The sequence below is a fragment of the Sminthopsis crassicaudata genome, chromosome 3 (assembly GCF_048593235.1).
Source record: "Sminthopsis crassicaudata isolate SCR6 chromosome 3, ASM4859323v1, whole genome shotgun sequence".
In the NCBI taxonomy this organism is placed as follows: domain Eukaryota; kingdom Metazoa; phylum Chordata; class Mammalia; order Dasyuromorphia; family Dasyuridae; genus Sminthopsis; species Sminthopsis crassicaudata.
Window position 1 is genome coordinate 363,235,023 of NC_133619.1, and position 19,684 is coordinate 363,254,706.

The following is a 19,684-nucleotide window of genomic DNA, read 5'->3' on the forward strand; positions in this document are numbered from 1 at the left end:
TATGAAGGTTATGGAATATTATTGCTGTGTAAGAAATGACCAGTATGATGAATACAGAGAGGTGTGGAGAGACTTACATGAACTGATGCTGAGTGAAATCAGCAGTACCAGAAGATCACTATACACTTCAACAGCAATACTATATGAATATATATTCTGATGGAAGTGGATATCTTGAACATAAAGAAGATGCAACTCATTTCCAGTTGATCAATGATGGACAGAAACAATTACACCCAGAGAAGAAACACTGGGAATTGAATGTAAACTGTTAGCACTACTGTTTTTCTGCCCAGGTTACTTATACATTTGGAATCCAATTCTTAACCTGCAACAAGAAAGTTGGATCTACCCACATATATTATATCTAGGTTATATTGTAACACATGTAATATGTATGAAATTGCCTGTCATCTAGGGGAGGGAGTAGAGGGTTGGAAGGGAAAATTTGGAAAAATGCATACAAGGTATAATGTTATAAAAAAAATATTACTCATGCATATGTACTGTCAAAAAAAATTTAAAATTATAAAATTAATTAAAAAAAAAAGAGTTTGCTTTTCTCTGTGTATCTATGTCTGCTTTGCATTGCTTTTGTTCTGTGTTAAAAGTTAGCAAGCTCATAAGAGATAAGAATTCGGCCTCTGTGTTACAGGCTTAGAAAAATATCAGGCTGAATTGTGGGAATTGGAAATAGTAATTCTTTCAGTGTAAATCAGAATATATCGATAATTTGGGAACTAGTTTTGGGCTTCTCAAGAAAACAAAATCTTTTTTTCTTTTTGTTTCCCTCTGCCTTTGGAAACAACTTTGCAGGAAAGAGGAAAGATGGGGGGGAATGAAAACATAGACTGAAAGTTTGGAAAGTTTTGAGAAAATAGAAGGACAGTGGCTATCACTCCAGGGAGAAAGAGCTGTTAACTTACCCAGTGCTTCCTGGATGATGAGGTCTCACCCTGGAACTTGAGGGCGGGTAGCTCCTACCTTTGTTCAGGGAGTAGCAGCCTGGTAGAGACATATCTCCAAGCTCACCCCAATCCAGTGACCTTTCTCGTGCTGGATACAGCCTGAACACAACAGTGGAGTGGGAGAGGGGCTCAACACAGATTTCTGCCCCAGAACAGAACAGAGAGCCTGGTGGCCTTGGACCTCCAAGAATGGTGGGGTCCTCAGAATGGCCATGTGGTGGGGGGGAGGGGTGAAGAAGAGAAACTTTCTCCTGTGGGGAATAGAGGGAGATAAGGTGAAGAACTTACAAGAATATGTAAATTCTTTTTCTGTATTTCATTTTCATTATTTCTATGTTTTGCCTATGAGCTATATACCATGAGCAGACCCATATTTATTTGAGCCTTGGCCAGCTGTAACCATATTTACTTAATCTGAGCTGATGACATTTATCAGTATTTAACATATATTGATATTTAGTCTATTAGCTGGACCACTATCTGCTTGATTAAGCCTGAAGGCCTGATTTTCTGTTTCCTAGAAATGAGGAGATTTTGGGAAAACAGAAATCTTCCATTCCAATCTCTCCAAACAGTAACAACCAATTAGCTGCCTTCCCCTCCCCTTCTCAATGCTCTTTTACTTGTGATGTAAATTCTTGTATAAAAGATAGGTATCTTTACTACTTCTTTAGCCCTCCTATTTTGAGCTTTCTATTTCTCATCTCTCAATGGGACAGCTCATCCTCAGGAGGTTTTCAATAAACAACTTTTCTGCATTCTACTGAGTGATCTCTGAGTAGTCATGTTGGGTAAGGGTCTTCTATATCCCTCACAGATGGGAGCTCGTCCAGGAGGGTCTTTGGGGGAGATGGCTATGTGCACCCTGAACAGGGACAGGTGCCCACAGAGTATTTTTCTCCGTGGTCCCTGGTTCTGGGTGAGCAGCCTCCCACCGCCCTTAGACAACCGACCAGGGGCCAGGATACTCAGTGGAATGCAGAATTGAAGATTGAAACAAGTAGAGTCCTGATGGCCAGCATTGCAGCCTGAAAAGAAACATGTGTTCTCAAGGTAAAGCTTTTAGGAAGTCTGGAGGTCTATTGGCTGGGTCAAGGGAGACCCTGAGGGATTAGCTCTCCTAAATTTGTTTTTGGTGTGGACTGCTGTTGACCCCAACAATAAAGGACTTTTCCTGAGGAGGCTCTTGGGTGGGTGCTGGAGCACGAGGGTAAAAAAGGACCTTTACCTAGGTGTGAGGGTAACATAGTGCCTCAGCTGACACCTGGACCAGGTCCAGGTGGTATAGAAGCAGTCCAACAATTTGTATAAGAACATTAGTTAGGAAATTCCAGACTGAAATGAACTTCCCACATATAAGAGGGAAGAAAACTGGGAGGATGTATATCCCAGGAGTATTTGGGTTTATCAGACTTAAATTTGTATGTAAAAGTGAAAATAGTGTTTGCTTTTGTCTATGTATCTATGTCTGCTTTGCATTGCTTTTGTTCTGTGTTAAAAGTTAGCAGGTTCATAAGAGATAAGAATTTGGCCCTGTGTGTTAACAGGCTTAGCAAAATATCAGTCTGAATTGTGGGAATTGGAAATAGTAATTCTTTCAGAGTAACTCAGAATATATCGGTAATTTGGGAACTTATTTTGGGCTTCTCAAGAAAAGAAAATCTTTTTTTCTTTTTCACTCCCTCTGCCTCTGGAAGCAATTTTGCAGGGAGGAGGAAAGATTGGAGAAAAATGAAAACATAGATTGAAAGTTTGGAAAGTTTTAAGAAAATAGAAGGACAGTGGTTATCAGTCGTGTAAACAAGGAGTTGTTATCAGGGCTCAGCAGAGGGAAAAAAAAAAAATGTTCATGCTAATGCAAAAATTGGTGCTTAACTCTTTCCTGGCTTACTAAAGAATAGAAGTTTGAATGGAATATCTAGGTAGATTTTAGGAAATTTTACAAACTAAAGTACTGGTTAATTTTAAAATAACTTTAAATTGATATGTGTGTTAAGATTGGAAACTTAAGATTGGAAATAAGAAATTATAGATATTTGAAGGGAGAATAAAAATAGAGTAAGAGGGGTAAATAGCTGAACATGGGGGATCTCTGACCTGTTGGAACTGAGGAAAAACTAGGCATGTTTCTAAAACTTGTGCCAGGAGAAAAAATAAAAAATAATTATTAGCAAGTTTGCTTTCATGGAATTAGAGAACAGAAAGTTTAACAAGGCTAAACTAGGTATTTTTTTGTCTGGGACATTTGATTAAGAGTTTTGGGAACTTACTATATTTTAAAGAGGTACCATAATTTTGAAATTGGGAGAAATAATTTTCCTGTTGCCTTGGAAATGTTAGATTTATAAAGAAGATAAAATTGTTTGAATATATATATGTATATTTATAGCCACAAGGCCTATAAAACTGAACAGAAAAAACCTTTTTTAGTATTTGTTTGGACTTCAAATTGAAATATAGGTTATTAAACAAAATGCCAGTAGCTTATCTTGGCGGGGGGTGGGAGGAAGGTTGGTGTTTGTATATCCCTACTTAAATGGTATGTTGCTTTCTAGAATTATTGGGTAATTTGTAAACTATATTATAAGTTTTATGAAATTGGGTTCAAAATTAATTGTGAATCTTGAAATTTAAAGTACTTTTTTAAGTTTAAAAAATGGTGATTTGAAGACAAGAGACAAGAGAAATTGATTTACAAAAGATATTCATTGGTTGAAATGGAACATCTAGTAAGAAGGGTTACAGAGAAATGGGACAGGAGAATGAAGGTGACTTAAGAAGCAGAAGCAAATGATTTCAATTAGAAATCTGGGGGGAAAAGAAGGAACTGGTTGGAAAGGGTAGTCACAGAGAAAAGGCTGTGAGACAGGATCTGTTTTTGCAGGGGCAGAGCAGCACTGGAAAGCTGCAGCTACTTTTGGCTGAAGAAAACAAACTGTGATTTAAAGGGACAGGCTGATCTTACAAGATTTTAATTGATTGAATATTTCTTTCTTTAGCTACATAAGGGTTATAAATATTAAAAAATATGATCAGAAATGTGATCTATAGTTTGAAAGGGTTATTTCAAAAAGTTTAATTGATGTTTTCAAGAACTTTTCAGATTCTTTTATCTGAAAATAAGTTTTAATTAATTGTACTGAGGACAGTTATCTGAAAAGGGACCCCAAGAATAATAGTTTTTGCCTTTGTCCTTTTGAAAATGTTTTTGATGTGAAGAATATGTAGTTTGGGATTTTTCTGTGTATTGGGTATTTCAAAAGCATTCTATCAGTGATAGCTTCAACTCTTCACTCTTTAAATTTGTCCCTATCCATATCCAATCTATTGCTAAGTTCCTATCCATTTCGACTTTGGCAACATTTCCAAGGAAATCCTCTACTATGCTTCAGGACTGATACCACCTTGATGCATGAGTCCATCATCTCTTTGCTTAGACTATTACAATGGCCTCTGGCTGAAGTTTCACCTCACCTCAGTACATCCCCCACTCAGCTATCAAAATGATCTTCCTAAAACACAAGAATGACCACGTCAATACCCTATTCACTCAATTCTCATGAGTCCTTATTATCTTCAGGACCAAATATCAAATTGTGTCTGAGCTCTAAAGTCCTTAATATTTTGGCCCTTTATTTCCTTTCTCGTGAAAGAAACTATTTTACTATTATATTTATAACCAATTTTGAATTTGGGATTGAGGCTTTTCTCCTTTATTCCCTATTTTAGATCCCATCTGTGAAGGAGAAAACCAACTAGAGTTGTCTGCATGTAAATTTATTCAGATTGCTGGAGACAGCAGAATCTCATGATCAAACTGATAAGAGTTAGGTAAGGGGCACCTAGATGAAATGAGGATTGGGGTCTACTGGCAGTTTTGGGGTACCGAGGCAAATAGAGCTCTCCTGCAACCCCTTTGGATTCGGTGCTAAGATACAGAGTTAAATGAGGTCTAGTCGCAGCATGAGTCCTCTGGAAAAGAATTTACGGACCAGATTACCTAGATTAATAAAATGTTTATTTTGGGATTTGGAAGTAAGGTTATAGCTAGAAAAATGCCAAGGCCAGGGCTGGCATCAGGCAGACAGGAACCCTTGTCATAGCTGGAGTGTGCAATGTTTGGGGCTCCTGAAAGAGTGGACTCCAGTTTCCCTCTTTCTATAATGAGGGGCTTTTGGTAATCTTGAAAAGAGCCAGTAGGTGCAGTCCCACATTGGCTCCTGGCTGGTTTTGGCCAGGGTTAGAATTTGAATAGAATTGAATGGGTTTTTAGATAAGGAAGTGTTTGTGCTGGGGGTAGGGATTGGGAAACCTGAGCAAATCATTAGAGTGGAGGCTGTGACAGCCTATGTTAGCTCAGATCCAGTGGGGGCTGGGAAAGACTGGATATCTCCCATTGACATTCATGGTGGCTGGGAATTAGCAAGGAGTCTTAACCCACCTCATTTCCCCCCCTCAAACAGTTAAAACTTAAATTAATTTAAAAAAAGATTTAGGGCAGTGTCCCTCATTTGAAGCAGGGTTGAAGATATTCTCTAAGGATCTTCAGAGTAGCGGGGTCCCTTCTCTATTCAGACAGCATTCTCTATTAGGAGCTTCCCTCACAGAGATGGGACAAACTTTTCCCAACTGGATTTAAAGGCTGCAGAATTGGATTCCGCAGCCACTTTCCATTTGGTGCTCCCACAGAGAGGTGATGTTTTCTTTATCCTTTTCTGATATTTTAATCATAATTGTCATTATTCTTTTTCTTTTATGTCTTATTTGATGTATTCGTTGTTATTGTAATCAACCTATTCCCTGTATTGTATAATTAAATCTTACTTTTATTTTTGATTGTGTTTGAGTTTCACTTATAGGAGCGAATCCGAACTTTACCCTAAAATCACATAACATAAATTGGTGTCACGAACAGGATCCACTGTATAAATGCCTCTCTTTAAGAAAAATAGATCTCTGTGTCTGTCTGTGTGTGTATGTTGGTCTGCTTTGCATTTTTTGGACTGTGTTAAAAGTTAGCAACCTCATAAGAGATAAGAATTCAGCCTCTGTGTTACAGTTTTAGGAAAATATCATGCTAAGTTGTGGAAATTGGAATTCATTCAGAGTAGTTATTATTCCCGAGCGGCTCAGGTAGAAAAAAAAAAAGAAGTTTGAAAAATCTTTTTTTCTCTTTCTCTCTCTGTGCCTCTGGCTTTTGTAGGAGGAGGGAGAGAAAGGGGAAAATAAAGTTTAGAAAGTTTTGAGAAAATAGAAGATCAGTGGTTATCACTTCTATAAACAAGCAGCCCTGTTATCAGAACTCAGGGTTGTGGGAATCTTACTGTGTAGTACGGAAATGGTGAGGGAACACCATTTAATAAAAAAAGCTGGAGAGAGCTCTAGAGAAAAGCAAAGTTTATTGTACATTCTCGCGAGAAGGGCGTCCCACTCTTAGAGAGGAAGCGCCTCCTGTGGGCAGGACAGCACCTTTAATCCCTAAAGCAAAACGCCCCCTCCCACCACTGACCCTCATCCTCATTGGCTGAGAGTCTTACATTCTAAACGCGAGATCTACCCATGAAATTGAACTTGACCAATAAGTACATAGTTGCCCATATTTGGATGAAATAGGGAGATGTCATAGGAGGGGAAGGTAATGCCCTTTGCTCGAACTTCAGAGTCCTTCAGGACTACTCGAACTCTGAAGTAGATGAAGCCTTACTCGATTTTCACAACTGTCTTGAAAGATCTCACCTCATCTCATTCAGTCCCTCCTCTTATTTTGTACACTGAGATCTCTTCAAATTTTTGTAACATAATTTCACATTCCCTATGAATTCCTCATTTCCTTCTGATTCCTGTTGGCCTTGGGCCACTGGCTCCACCCTTACCCTTTTAACAGCATCTATTTAACAGACCCTTCAGCTTTCTCTTCCAACCTGATCATTCCAGATGATGAGTTTTGGACAATTCTGGTTATTAATCTGATCAAACAAGGGATGTAGATAGGGAATAATATAACACCACTAAAAGCTATAAGGCCCAACCAAAGGAGCTGCTTCCACCAGCTTCCCAAACCAGGACCATCTAGAAGTATTGAACAGTGAGGTCCAAGTCTGTACAGGAACATGAGCAAGTTTCCTAATGTTCTTAGTGATTTCCTTCACTAGATTACCATTGTTATCAATCTTTATACAACATGTGGATAAATTTAGTTTAGCACAAACTCTCCCTTCCTCAGCCAACAAATAATCCAGCACAAGTCTATGTTGTAAAACAGCCTCTCTGGTTTGAGTAGCTTCATCAGCCAAAAGATGTAGTGCCTCAGCTGTCTGATTGGTGATAATCTCTACAACTGCCTGAAGCCTAATTATCCTGTTCAACATGTATATTGGAGTTCTATATCCCCAACTTCCATCTTGAGCCCAGGTCGCTGGCCCATACTCTTTGACTATTCTTTCTGGAGGCCAGGCCTCACCCCAACCATTTGCATCTTCAGTCCAAGTGATGGAGTTATCTAAACTCCGTTTCCCCCCTTCCCAAATCATCATACAACTGAATCCCTAAATATTGGTTTGCCTGTTCGCAAAGAAAGAAAAATTTTGGCTTTATTAGTCCAATATAATAATTCCCTGTCCAATTGAGGCAGGTGAGTATAGGCAGTTAAATCACAGATCCAATAATGACCCTTTAGAGCAGGTTGTTCCCTTGGAAATGTCTTTGCTATTCCTTGTAAAAGGGTAATATTGTTGGTCTCTCGTCCCTAGGGGGCTTCTCCCCACAAAGGGGTCATACTGGCATTTCCATAAACCTTGCTCTTTTCTTCAACTACAATTGGCAACTGGCCACTGGCCTGTTAGATTAGAGGTACTCCAAAATGTGGAAAACAGAGTCCCATGTTGCCTGGGTGTCCCTGGGGTGACATTATACCAACCCCATTGGTAACTGTACCCAATGTATATGTTCCCTTTCCTCTTATTCTCTTTTATACATCTTAATACATCCCATTCTACTTCATTACACTCAGCAGTAGTGACTTGTTGATAGCAATATCCCTGCTCTCCTATTTCTGGGAGAACATCCAAGGTACGAGGATTCCTCCCCGTATCCCGCCAATATTTAGACATTTTTGTACAATCAATTGTCTTTGGCCTCAGGTCTGTTCTCGAATAGGTCCACTCACATACACTAATTCCCAGCTTCAAACCTTGTCCTGTCTGATTTAAGCAGTATTTCCCTTTCCTATCTTCTGTCAATGACCACTGATGTTTCTCTTCAATTCTGGAAACCGGTCCCATTATGAATTTGGGATCTGTTGCTAAGGATCCAGGCTGGGCTTAAGGGGACAGGTACCCATGGCCATTGGTTCAATTGTTGGGATCCACCACAGATCCAACAATTCGATAAGTTAAATGTTCTCCCTATATTCTGCATGAGCAGGAGAAATTGGTTCTCATCTCTAGAAGGTCATAAGGAAATAGATAAACCCAAAGCTTAGGGAGAGCCTCATAATGTTCAACTATTATAACACCGTGAAGGTGAACTTCCCAAAGGAAAATATATCAAATCACAAACAGGCAAAGAGACCCAAAGTAAGAAAAGAGAAGTCATACAGTTACAATGCACTGGATTCAGAATCAGTGTTCCCATTCAGTGGAGGTCCCCTCCTCTTATGTAATTGGAGGTCTCCCCTGTCTTCAACTGTCCACTCTGATAAAGGTGGCGCCACAGGTCCTTTTGTCCTGGTGTGGTGTGTCCAGCCTCGTTCCTGGGTGCAAATTGCAGTATCTGAGGTCAGTATCACTTGGTAGGTTCCGTCCCAGCACAGAGTCAGCTTCTCGTCCTTCCAGGAACGGATCAGCACCCAATCACCAACCTGAATTCTATGAACAGGGAAACCTAGAGGAGGAGTCTGGGCTATTAGCCCTTTTTGTTGAAGTCCTTGCAAATGTTCCAGCAATGATTTAGCATATCTCTTAACAAACAAATCCTTAGTTTCTAAAATAGGGTCCCAGTCTCCCTTAGGATAAGCCTGGAAAGGATGACCATACAATAATTCATAAGGTGAAAGCCCAATATCTCTACGTGGCTCGGTCCTGATTCTAACCAGAGCGAGAGGAAGGCATTTCGTCCAAGGTAGTTGGGTCTCTAAAGATAACTTAGTCAGCTGCCGTTTTATTTCTTGGTTCATCCTTTCTACGTTCCCAGAAGAGGGAGGATGCCAAGGGGTATGGAGATCCCAAGTGATTTCTAAGGCCCTAATCAGACTCTGCAATACCTGGGCAGAAAAATGTGTTCCCTGATCCGAGTCTATCCTCTCCACCATTCCATATCTAGGAATAATTTGTTCTAATAAGACCTTACTTACTCTCGAGGCAGTTGCTCGGCCTGACGGGAATGCCTCCACCCATGAGGTCAGATGGTCCACTATGATCAGCAAGAACTTAAGGCGACCCACTGGTGGCAGCTCAGTAAAGTCCACCTGGATGCTTTGGAATGGTCTGATTCCAGGAGGTGGTCCCCCTTTTGGAAGCTGGCGTTGGGCAGCCCTGTTAGTCCTTCGACAAACAAGACAACCGTCCACCAGTTGTCGAGCCATAGTATATAGGCCGGGGGAAACATACCTTGTCAGTATAGCATCACACAGGTTTTGGACATCCCAATGACTGCCCTGGTGCAGTTGCTGAAGGACTTGCCTCATACTTGCTTTGGTCAGTACCTCTCTGCCGTCAGGTAAGAGCCATCGTCCTTCTGAGTTCTCAACTGCTCCGAGAGTTGAGGCCTTCTCTTTTTCCTTCTGAGTAAAACTGGGAGAGGGTAGACTAGGGGGAAGTACAGGTATCAAAGCCATTATATGAGAGATTTCCTGATCTCCGGCTCCCTTGGCCTCCCGGGTCTCCTAATCTATTTCCCCTTTCCTCAAAAGAATTTCCCATCTGATGTCCCTTTACATGTATTACTGCTATATTCCTAGGAATCAGAATATTTTCTAGTATCTCTCTGACTAGTGTATGATGAACCAGTTCTTTACCTTTACTGTTTACATATCCTCTTTCCTCCCAAATCCTCCCAAATGCATGCACCACACCCCAGGCATATTTAGAATCAGTATATATATTCCCATCTTGATTTAAAGCATACAATTCACAACAATTCACAAGTTTGAGCCAACTAATGGGCAGGTAGACTGCCCTTGGTAACAGTGGAAGTTCTAATAAACCCATTTCTTTTCCCATTTACCATCCTAGAAGAACCATACATAAATTCTAAACAAATATTTATCATAACCTTGTGTTGATAACAATAAGGAATTTGTCCCAATGAGTTTATATCCAAGTAGATCTTTCATAAGTGAACATTATTCATACAAATCAGTTTGTTTTTAAAAACACTCAATGCAAATACAATCATATACAGAATGTCTAATTCCACACAAGAGAATTCAAGAAGTTTTGATAAGAGATTCCCATTAACTTGTAATGGGAGAGACATTCTGCTATTCTGAAACATAAGGTCTTATCAAGTATTCTGATAGAGACAGGGGGGAGTTTTTGCAGAACTAAGAGGCAAGGAAACTGAGGCAGGACTGAGTCAGGACAATAATTCAAAATTAAAACATAAGCTAGCCAATCATAGTCTAGCAAATTTTCAGCTAGAGTCCCCTGTATAGGCCTTTTGTCTCTGCAGCCTTCTCCAAACCCCGCATCTGCTAAAATCAGGTGTGTCTAGCTATTGACAGGTAAAGAGCTTTTTCAACTTTTTGCAGCCTCTCCCTTATCTGTAGAGACAAGAGAGCAAGACAAAAGGAGACCTTTCGTCAATCGCAGCAATTCTTAAAAGAATTGTGCCGAGCATAGAGCTCTAACAACGATCCAGGCCAGAAGCAGCCTGGATGTCCGCTGCAAAAAAGAAAAAAAATCTTTTACCTTTTCCAGAGTTCCGTTCAGTACCCAAATTATGTCTGTTTTTCAAGGTCCTTCATCAGGGAACCTGCAGCGAGCTGTCGTCTCTAGAAGCTGCCGGATCGCTCTCTGGGAAGAGATCTGCTGTGTCTACTCAAATCTTTAAGACAGATTCTTCTTCCTGTAGTGAACCGTTGTCTCCAGGCAGTTGCTGTTAACTCTTGTCCAAAGAAGTGACTTCCCTTCCTGCAGAGAGCCCCGTCAGGCCTGATGTAATGCAGAGAGTCTCCTTCTTTCTCTGAGAGTCCTCTCTTTTATTCTCCCAGAGAATGGGCGTGGGATAATGCAAGGGCTTCTGGGAAGAACCACCCCAGCCAATGAGCTTGCCCCCTCTATCAAGTCAACCTGAGTTCTCACCTTGTAATTGTCCAGAAAACCTGAATTCTCACCTTGTCACTGTCCAGACAACCTCAGTTCTCACTTAGTAATCCTAACAGGAACCAAAATGATGAGGTAAGCAAAGAGTAAGTAGTTTCCAATTCGGCCTGAACTGAAATAAGACATCAGTTTTTCCCAATTTTCTGACCAGTTGAAATCTCAGTTTCCCTTCCCCCCCTGTTTACAGAAATTATCAGATTATACACAACAGACTAGTAAATTCCCCAAAATAGCAATAGTCATACAGTTTTATACAGCAATAGTTCTGTTCTCCAGGGGACAAAAAGGAAGCAGGATTAAAATTATGATCTTGGATTATGGAGCATTCTTTTCTAATAGTATTGCCTCATGTTTCAACACTCTGGAATCTGTGAGCCATCTCCCAGCCCTCTAGATTTAATATTGTTCTAACTTGAATACCCCTTCATTTCATCTTCTCTGCATATTTAATAGGGGATTGAGTGTCAAAAGTTCTTTCCCCACCATGATCATGCAAAACATGAAAAACGCATCTGAATATAGATCTATAGTCAGGAACTTGGGATTGGGGTTCCAGAGATTGCCAGCTTCGTCTCAAAAAGAAAGGCAAAGTGGGAGCGGTCCTAGCAATGTATCTCACTGACCACTTGGCTCTGATTACAAACATAAGAGGAAAAACCAGGGGCATGATTTAAGGCAGTTTTACTTCAGGTAGCTGTCCTAATTTTAACCATCCCACCTCCAGATGGTGGAGTTTAACGACCTCTGCAAACAGTTATACCTGAATTCAAAACTCCAAGTAAATATTAGCTTCAGTCCCAAAAGATTTTATCTAAATGTAGGCTGTTCCTTTAAACAGTAGAAATAATTAATATCTAAATCAGCAAGGAGGTGCAGTTATTAAAAACAAACTAACAAACAAAAAAAAACCCCACTATACTTAATGGGAGGAGGGACCTCTCCACGTGGTCACCCTTCCCCCACACCACCATGCTTCCCGACCCAATATATCATAGCTCCATTTAAACTATTAATTACTTTTACAAATCAATCTTTCCTGTCCCGTCTTTAAGTAAATATATATGTATATATTTTTAAACTTTACACTTCAATGTTTGCACGTAACTGACCCAAATTTCATAAAACTTAATACATGCCCAACAGAGCTGACAAACACTTAAGGCATAGCTCAGTTACAAATTACCCAATACCTCTAGCAAACATACCATCTAAGTAGGGAGATACAACCACCACCTCCCCTAAGTAAGCTACCAGCATTATTTTAAAAACCTATGTTTTAACTTAAAATCCCAATCACAGCTTTAAATTCCCAATAATGTAAAACTACTTTGCTATCATATTTAAAACAATGAACTTCACCAAATAGAGGTTTCTTTCCCCCGGCCCACGTGGCCCTGCTGCAGTCAGGACACGTGGGAGGAAGAGGAAGGAAGCGACCATCTTCACTGGCTCAATCCCACAAACTTCCCCATGTACAGGGTTTCTGATCCCAAATGGGATCTACTAACAGCTATTTCTGGTCAGCTGAAACGACCCCTGCTTCAAAAGACCTAGTTCTCCTCCTGCCCGAAGGCCCCTGGAAGGGCTAATGGAATTAAATCCTCTCAGGTCCTTCCTTTCAGGTACCATTTAATCCTTTTGGCACCACCAGTCTGCAACAAAACAACAATACCTTATCCGCTTTTTCTTGCTTTTTATTTTTCCTCATATTTTGGCAGTTTGTTCCAATTACTTAATTTATCTCCCAAGGGACTATCTACCGATATTTTCTGATATTTTTCTCATTTCTCTCCACGAGGGCTGGCTGGGACTAGGCCACACCCATTGAATTTGGAAGGAGTTTAACAGACTCCTAAATGCCCAAACACACTAACCGTCGCCGGTTAACTCAGTCACCCAGGAAGGCCTAGCTCTCTTCCTGTCTACCGTCTACAGCCCCCTCCAGAACCTATAACTAGACTCAAGGGGCTTCACAGGACGCTTACCTCCACTGGGTTGCTGCGCAGCAAATTTCTTGACTGATCTGTCCTCCACCAACCGGTTGGGATTTTCACCGCGGAGTTTCCGTTGCTTTTCTCTGAGTTTCTCCACTTCGGGTCCACTCTACGTCAGGGAGCAAGGAGAAGCCCCTGGATGCTAGCGGGCTGCCTAAATCAAGGCAGGGCGCCATCCCACTAGCACCCAGGAGTTCACTTACTAACCGAGTAAAGGATCCCGGACGAGCCCCCAAACTGTGTGGTATGGAAATGGTGAGGGAACACCATTTAATAAAAAAAGCTGGAGAGAGCTCTAGAGAAAAGCAAAGTTTATTGTACATTCTCGCGAGAAGGGCGTCCCACTCTTAGAGTAGACTATCGAAGAGAGGAAGCGCCTCCTGTGGGCAGGACAGCACCTTTAATCCCTAACGCAAAACGCCCCCTCCCACCACTGACCCTCATCCTCATTGGCTGAGAGTCTTACATTCTAAACGCGAGATCTACCCATGAAATTGAACTTGACCAATAAGTACATAGTTGCCCATATTTGGATGAAATAGGGAGATGTCATAGGAGGGGAAGGCAATGCCCTTTGCTCGAACTTCAGGGTTCTTCAGGCCTACTCGAACTCTGAAGTAGATGAAGCCTTACTCGATTTTCACAACTGTCTTGAAAGATCTCACCTCATCTCATTCATTACTAAAAAAAAATCCTTATTAGCATGTTTGCTTTCATGGAATTAGAGATCAGAAAGTTTAAGAAGGCTAAGTTGGGTAATTGTCTGCAGCATTTGATTAAGAGTTTTAAGAACAATGGTTAAATAATTTGGCAATTGGTTATTTTCATCTTGCAACTATATAAATTGATATAAAATTTTTGTGATATTAAACTTTTTAACCTGTTGTATCAATTTGTAAGTAAAAGAAAAAAAAAATTTGACTATTTTATACTGGTGGGGAAGTTTTCCCTGAAAAGCAGGTTTTCAAAGTCTGCTAGAGAGGAATAATGGCAATAAAACCTTATCTGCTTAATGCCACCTGTGAAAAAGAAGTTTCTGCTAGTGGCCTTGAAACACTCAGGCAGAACGAAGAAAAAAAAAACAAAACAAAACAAAACAAAACAAAACAAAAAAACTAGTTGGTTTGCTTCTGAAACATTGGGCAATTTGTTAACATTATGGGTTATGTTTACTGGCCATGTGGGTTTTATAGAGGTATTAACTATTTACTGTATTATGAATCTTAAAGTTTAAAAAAAAGGTGATTTAAAAAAAGGGACAAGATATATTGATTTACAAAAGTAATTAATAATTTAAATGGAGCATCTAGTCAGAAGAGTTATTGGGTTGGAAGTGTTTAAAGTATGTTGGAGAAGTTTTGAGCAAGTAATCATTAGGAGGAAAGACAGAGTTGGGACAGAAGAATGGAGGTGATTTAAGAAGATTGATTAGTGGGAGCAAATGATTTCAAGAAGAAATCAGTGGGAAAAAGAAGAAACTGGTTGGAAAGGGTCGTCACAGAGAGATGGCTGTGAGGCGGGATGTGTTTTTGCAGGGGAGAGCAGCAGTAGAAGGCTGAAGTCGTTTTTGGCTGAAGAAAGCAAATGGATTAAAAGGGTCAGGCTTCTCTTACAAGACCTTAATTGATTGAACATTTGTTTCTTTAGATACATAAGGGTTTTCATGTTTTAAAGAGTATGATCAGAAATGTGATAGGTAGTTTGAAAGGGTTATTTAAAAAAAAGTTTAATTGATGTTTTTAAGAACTTTTCAGATTCTTTTATGTGAAAATAGGAAATTTTAATTAACTGTATTGATGACAATTATTTAGAGGGAGTCCAAAGAGAATAGTTTTTGCCTTTGTCCTTTTGAAATTGTTTTAGTTATGGGCAATATGTAGTTTGGGATTTTTCTGTGTATTGGGTATTTTATTTTTTAAAGCAAAATGATAGATATAATATTCAATTTAGGGAACATCTACTTGGGTATATAAGAATTGTGTAAACATTCTTGGATAAATTTCTTCTTGTTAAATGTCTTACAATATGTAGATCTTCTTGTGGCAGGGAGGAAAAAGAGTGACCTTGTCCAAGTCACTATCAGTTTGTTAAATTATTTAGGGGCACAGGGACTGAGAATTCCTTAAGACAAATTGCAATTTGTGAAATGTGAGGTAAAATATTTAAGTCATTGTATAAGTGAAGGGAAAAAGAAATTAGATCCTGTAAATTACTTGAGGGAAAGAATGGAAACAGAAAAGGTAAGGAATTGGCACACAGGGCATTGGTCACTGAAATTTTGACTAATCTTATGTTACCTAAGAACGCTGCAGAGGCACCAAAGAGGAAACTGCTTTGTGGATGAGGAGGTGAAACAGGCTGGAGAAGAAGAATTTGTAAGTATGGAGGAGATGATGCTGCTAATTCTGGCATTTCTGCCTCAAATGCTTTCAATTTCCTTTATCCCAAGAGAGAAGCAGGAAATCCAAAGCCTTCGTGCTGACGAGGATAAAGAAGGGCACTGATGGCAGAGAGGTACTGATCACAGCAGGCATGAGATGTGAACTCCAATATTTACCTCAAGGCAGTCACTAGGGTGTCCAATACCTGTGTGACTTAGTGTTGACTAAGTTGGAGGCACTGGGATTGTACCCAATAGCAGGCAACTGGTCAGCGGGTGTCCTGTTTGTCAGGCTGAATAGGGCAGCCCGATGACAAGTCCAAAAAGGAGGAAGGGTTCCTGATATCAGGCCTTGCAAAAGTGTACAGATGGACTTTACCGAGCTGCCATCAGTGGGGCATCTCAAATACCTGTTGGTTGTAGTGAACTATCTGACTTTATGGGTGGAAGCCAACCATTCTGGAGAGCAATGTGGAATTATGCCCCAAAAGTTATCAAACTGTGCATGCATACCCTTGGATCCAGCAGTGCTACTACTGGGCTTATATCCCAAAGAAATACGAAAGAAGGGAAAGGGACCTGTATGTGCCAAAATGTTTGTGGCAGCCTTTTTTGGTAGTGGCTAGATAATGGAGAATGAATGGATGCCCATCAATTGGAGAATGGTTGGGTAAATTATGGTATATGAAGGTTATGGAATATTATTGTTCTGTAAGAAATGATCAGCAGGATGAATACAGAGAGGCTTGGAGAGACTTACATCAACTGATGCTGAGTGAAATGAGCAGAACCAGGAGATCATTATACACTTCAACAACGATACTGTATGAGGATGTATTCTGATGGAAGTGGATATCTTCAACAAAGAGAAGGTCTAACTCAGATCCAATTGATCAATGGTGGCCAGGATCAGCTACATTCTCTCTAGCTAATACAGATGTCCCCCTGCTAAACTACCAGTCTGCCCTGTGTCCATCATGGGCAGCACCTGTTGCAGGAGTTGCCCAGCAGAATGTCTCCTTGTATCCTGGAACTACTCCTATTTGCACTCAGACTGATCCATTCCATACCTGCTTTTCAAATTGAACTCCAGTCACCTGCAAAGCATTTTGGATTCCCTGTGAGGATAGAGAATGCTGTGCCAATCTTACCCCAGACACATGCTGCTCAGCCACTACAGATCCAGTCAGGAGTCCTCACCCAGGAAACCTGTACACCACTAATGGTAGCAACTTTCCATCCTCATGTAGCCACCAGCTTCACTAGTACATGGATGTTTAGAAAAGTTGTTATGGGGATGATTGCTAATGTATTAATTTCTAAGCCTATTCAAGCTGCAAACCAGTGGCTGCTGAATAGGGTAAGGCATGTGCTGATGAGTGATGTGATGATTCTCTAAAGGATTATAATTCACTCTTCTATCATCTGGGCATCTTTTGGGGGATGGACAGCAGTATGATAGAGAATTCAATGGCAGTGTAAAAAGCATGATGTCCTGTAAAAGCATACTTGGGGGTCACATTCCTTAGGTTCAAATGTTACACTTGGTATTTGGTGTTTTGTTTTTTTTTTTGTTTTTGTTTTTAAAGATCTGGATCCCAGTAAGACTACTAAAAACAGGACCACTGCTGACAGAGGCAAAGAAAAAAACCTAATACTGACACTAGAGACTCCTAGTTCCTAGAAGTCAATCACCTTGAACTTTGTCTTCCTGCTCCACCCAGATTCCTTAATCCTATCTCACTCTAGAAACATCCCCCACTAATTAAACTTTCTATAGAGTTCAGCTGACACTAATCAAACTTTCTCTAGAGCTGAGGTAATGTTAACTACCACTAATTAAACTTTCTATACATGTTAAGTACCACTCATCAAACTTTGTATAGAGTTGAACTGAAGCCTATTCAAACCCAAACTTCCCTTTTGTTTCCATAGCCCCCAAGGCCTGAATTCTAATCATAAAGCTAAGTACTCTGGTTGAACCACCTGGAAAAACTCCTAATTTCTTCTTGGGAGCTTTTGTCTGCTAAGAGACTAGCTTTCTTTGTGATTTTTAAGGAAAAAAACTCTCCTATTTCTTTGCCTCAGAAGTAAGAGTGAATTATTTCACTAGACTTGAGCCTTGCCTCACACACCATAAGCCTGGATTCTCAACAATTTGGTGGCCCACCTGTGGAATTGACAGAGCTGGCTGTAGGTAAGCCCCCTCTTTCTCTGAATCCGCATAGCTATAAGCAGCCAAAGATCCGGATTAATTTGGTCTGCTAGGAGCTTCTTGCCCAAGCAAAGCCTTTTGTGTTGGGATGCTTATGACAAAAGATTTCTGCAATTTCATTTTCTCTCTCTCAAGAGATTCCTTGGAGAACGAAAAAGCTATTGGGAAAATCTGGGGTGCCTCATGGCTCTTGAGGCTTTTGAGTATTTTTTGAGGCTTGAGGCAGGAATGGGACAGTTTATTTAATCCATTCCTAAAGATTCACCTTTAGGCTGTCCCTTAAAAAACAAGGACAAATTTGGCATAAGAGATCTCAATATTAAAAAACTCATTTACTTTTGCAAAATTTCCTGGCCTAAGTACGTCTTAGGGAACCAGGAAAAATGGCCAATTTATGGCTCAATAAATTACAGAACTATTAAGGAATTAGACATATTGCAGGAGACAAGGGAAGTGGATTGAAATCCCTTATACCTAAGCCTTCATGGCTCTGGCACAAGACCCTAAATTAAGACTAAATTGCAAAATATTGCTGGCCAAGTTTAATGGAGAGGAAGAAACTGACCTTTTAGATGATTCCCTCTTCTCCACTCCTTTGGGGGTACAAGAAGTGTCTGCTCTGCCCTCTGGCTCTCAGCAGAACACACTCTCCAGATCCTCCCCCTTACCAAAAACAGGACCCTGGGTCCCAAGACATATGACTCCCCTATCCACCAGAATCAAGTTCTGAAATTACCCACCCCCCACTTCTTAGTCCTTCTCATACATGAAGTGGGCTCCCTTTCTCTTCAACCCAATCCCTCCAGCCTCCCTCAGAGACCGGTTAGTCTCAAGGCTTTTGCCCTTCTCATGCTGAGGTTGGAGTTCCTTCTTTTCCTCCACAGGAGCCTGATTCGGCTACAGTGGGTACTTCTAAACTTTTCTCCTTGAAGGAAGCTGTGGACCCCCAGGGAGCAGTTCTTAGAGTTCAAGTGCCCTTCTCTATGTCAGATATCTCCCAAATCAAGGAGAAATATGGGCAGATACTTTGAGGATCCTACTAAATCTATTGAGGTATTCAAAGCCATCACCCTTCAATATGATCTTTCCCGGGGAGATATTAATATCATCATCTCCTCTTGTTGTACCATAGAGGAGAAAAGGCGAATCTGGGATTTAGCTCAGAAATTCGGGGATGATATGGCTTCCTCCTCCCCTACTAGGTACCAGCCAAGGGCTATTGCTGTACCCCTATCTGACCCCTCATGGAACTGCCAGGAGGGAAGCAGGGATAGAGAGAGGAGGGATCACCTAATAACCTGCCTCATTGAGGGCATGAAGAAAGGAATCAAAAAGCAAATTAATTACAACAAGCTTAGAGAGATTACTCAAACAGCTGAGGAAAATCCTGCCCTCTTCCAAGGTAGATTGGAAGAGGCCCTGAGAAAATACATTAATCTGGACCCCACTTCTCAGGAAGGTGCCAGTTCTTAGAATGCATTTTATAAACCAGTCTGCCCCAGACATTAGAAAGAAGCTACAAAAAATGGCCTTGGGTCCTCAGACCCCCATGACTCAATTATTAGAAGTTGCTTTTTGGGTGCTCAATAATAGAGACCAGGCAATAGCAATGGAGAAAGATGGCAGTGCCAGAGCTAGAAACAAAGAGCAGGCCCAACATTTAGCTTCCACCATTTCTAGAGAGCACAAGGGTTCATGTTTCAGGTGTAAAGGGCAGGTTCATTGGGCCAAACATGCCCCCAGAGAAAGCCTTCCGGCCCATGCCCTGAATGCTATAAGGAAGGGGACTGGAAGAGGGACTGACC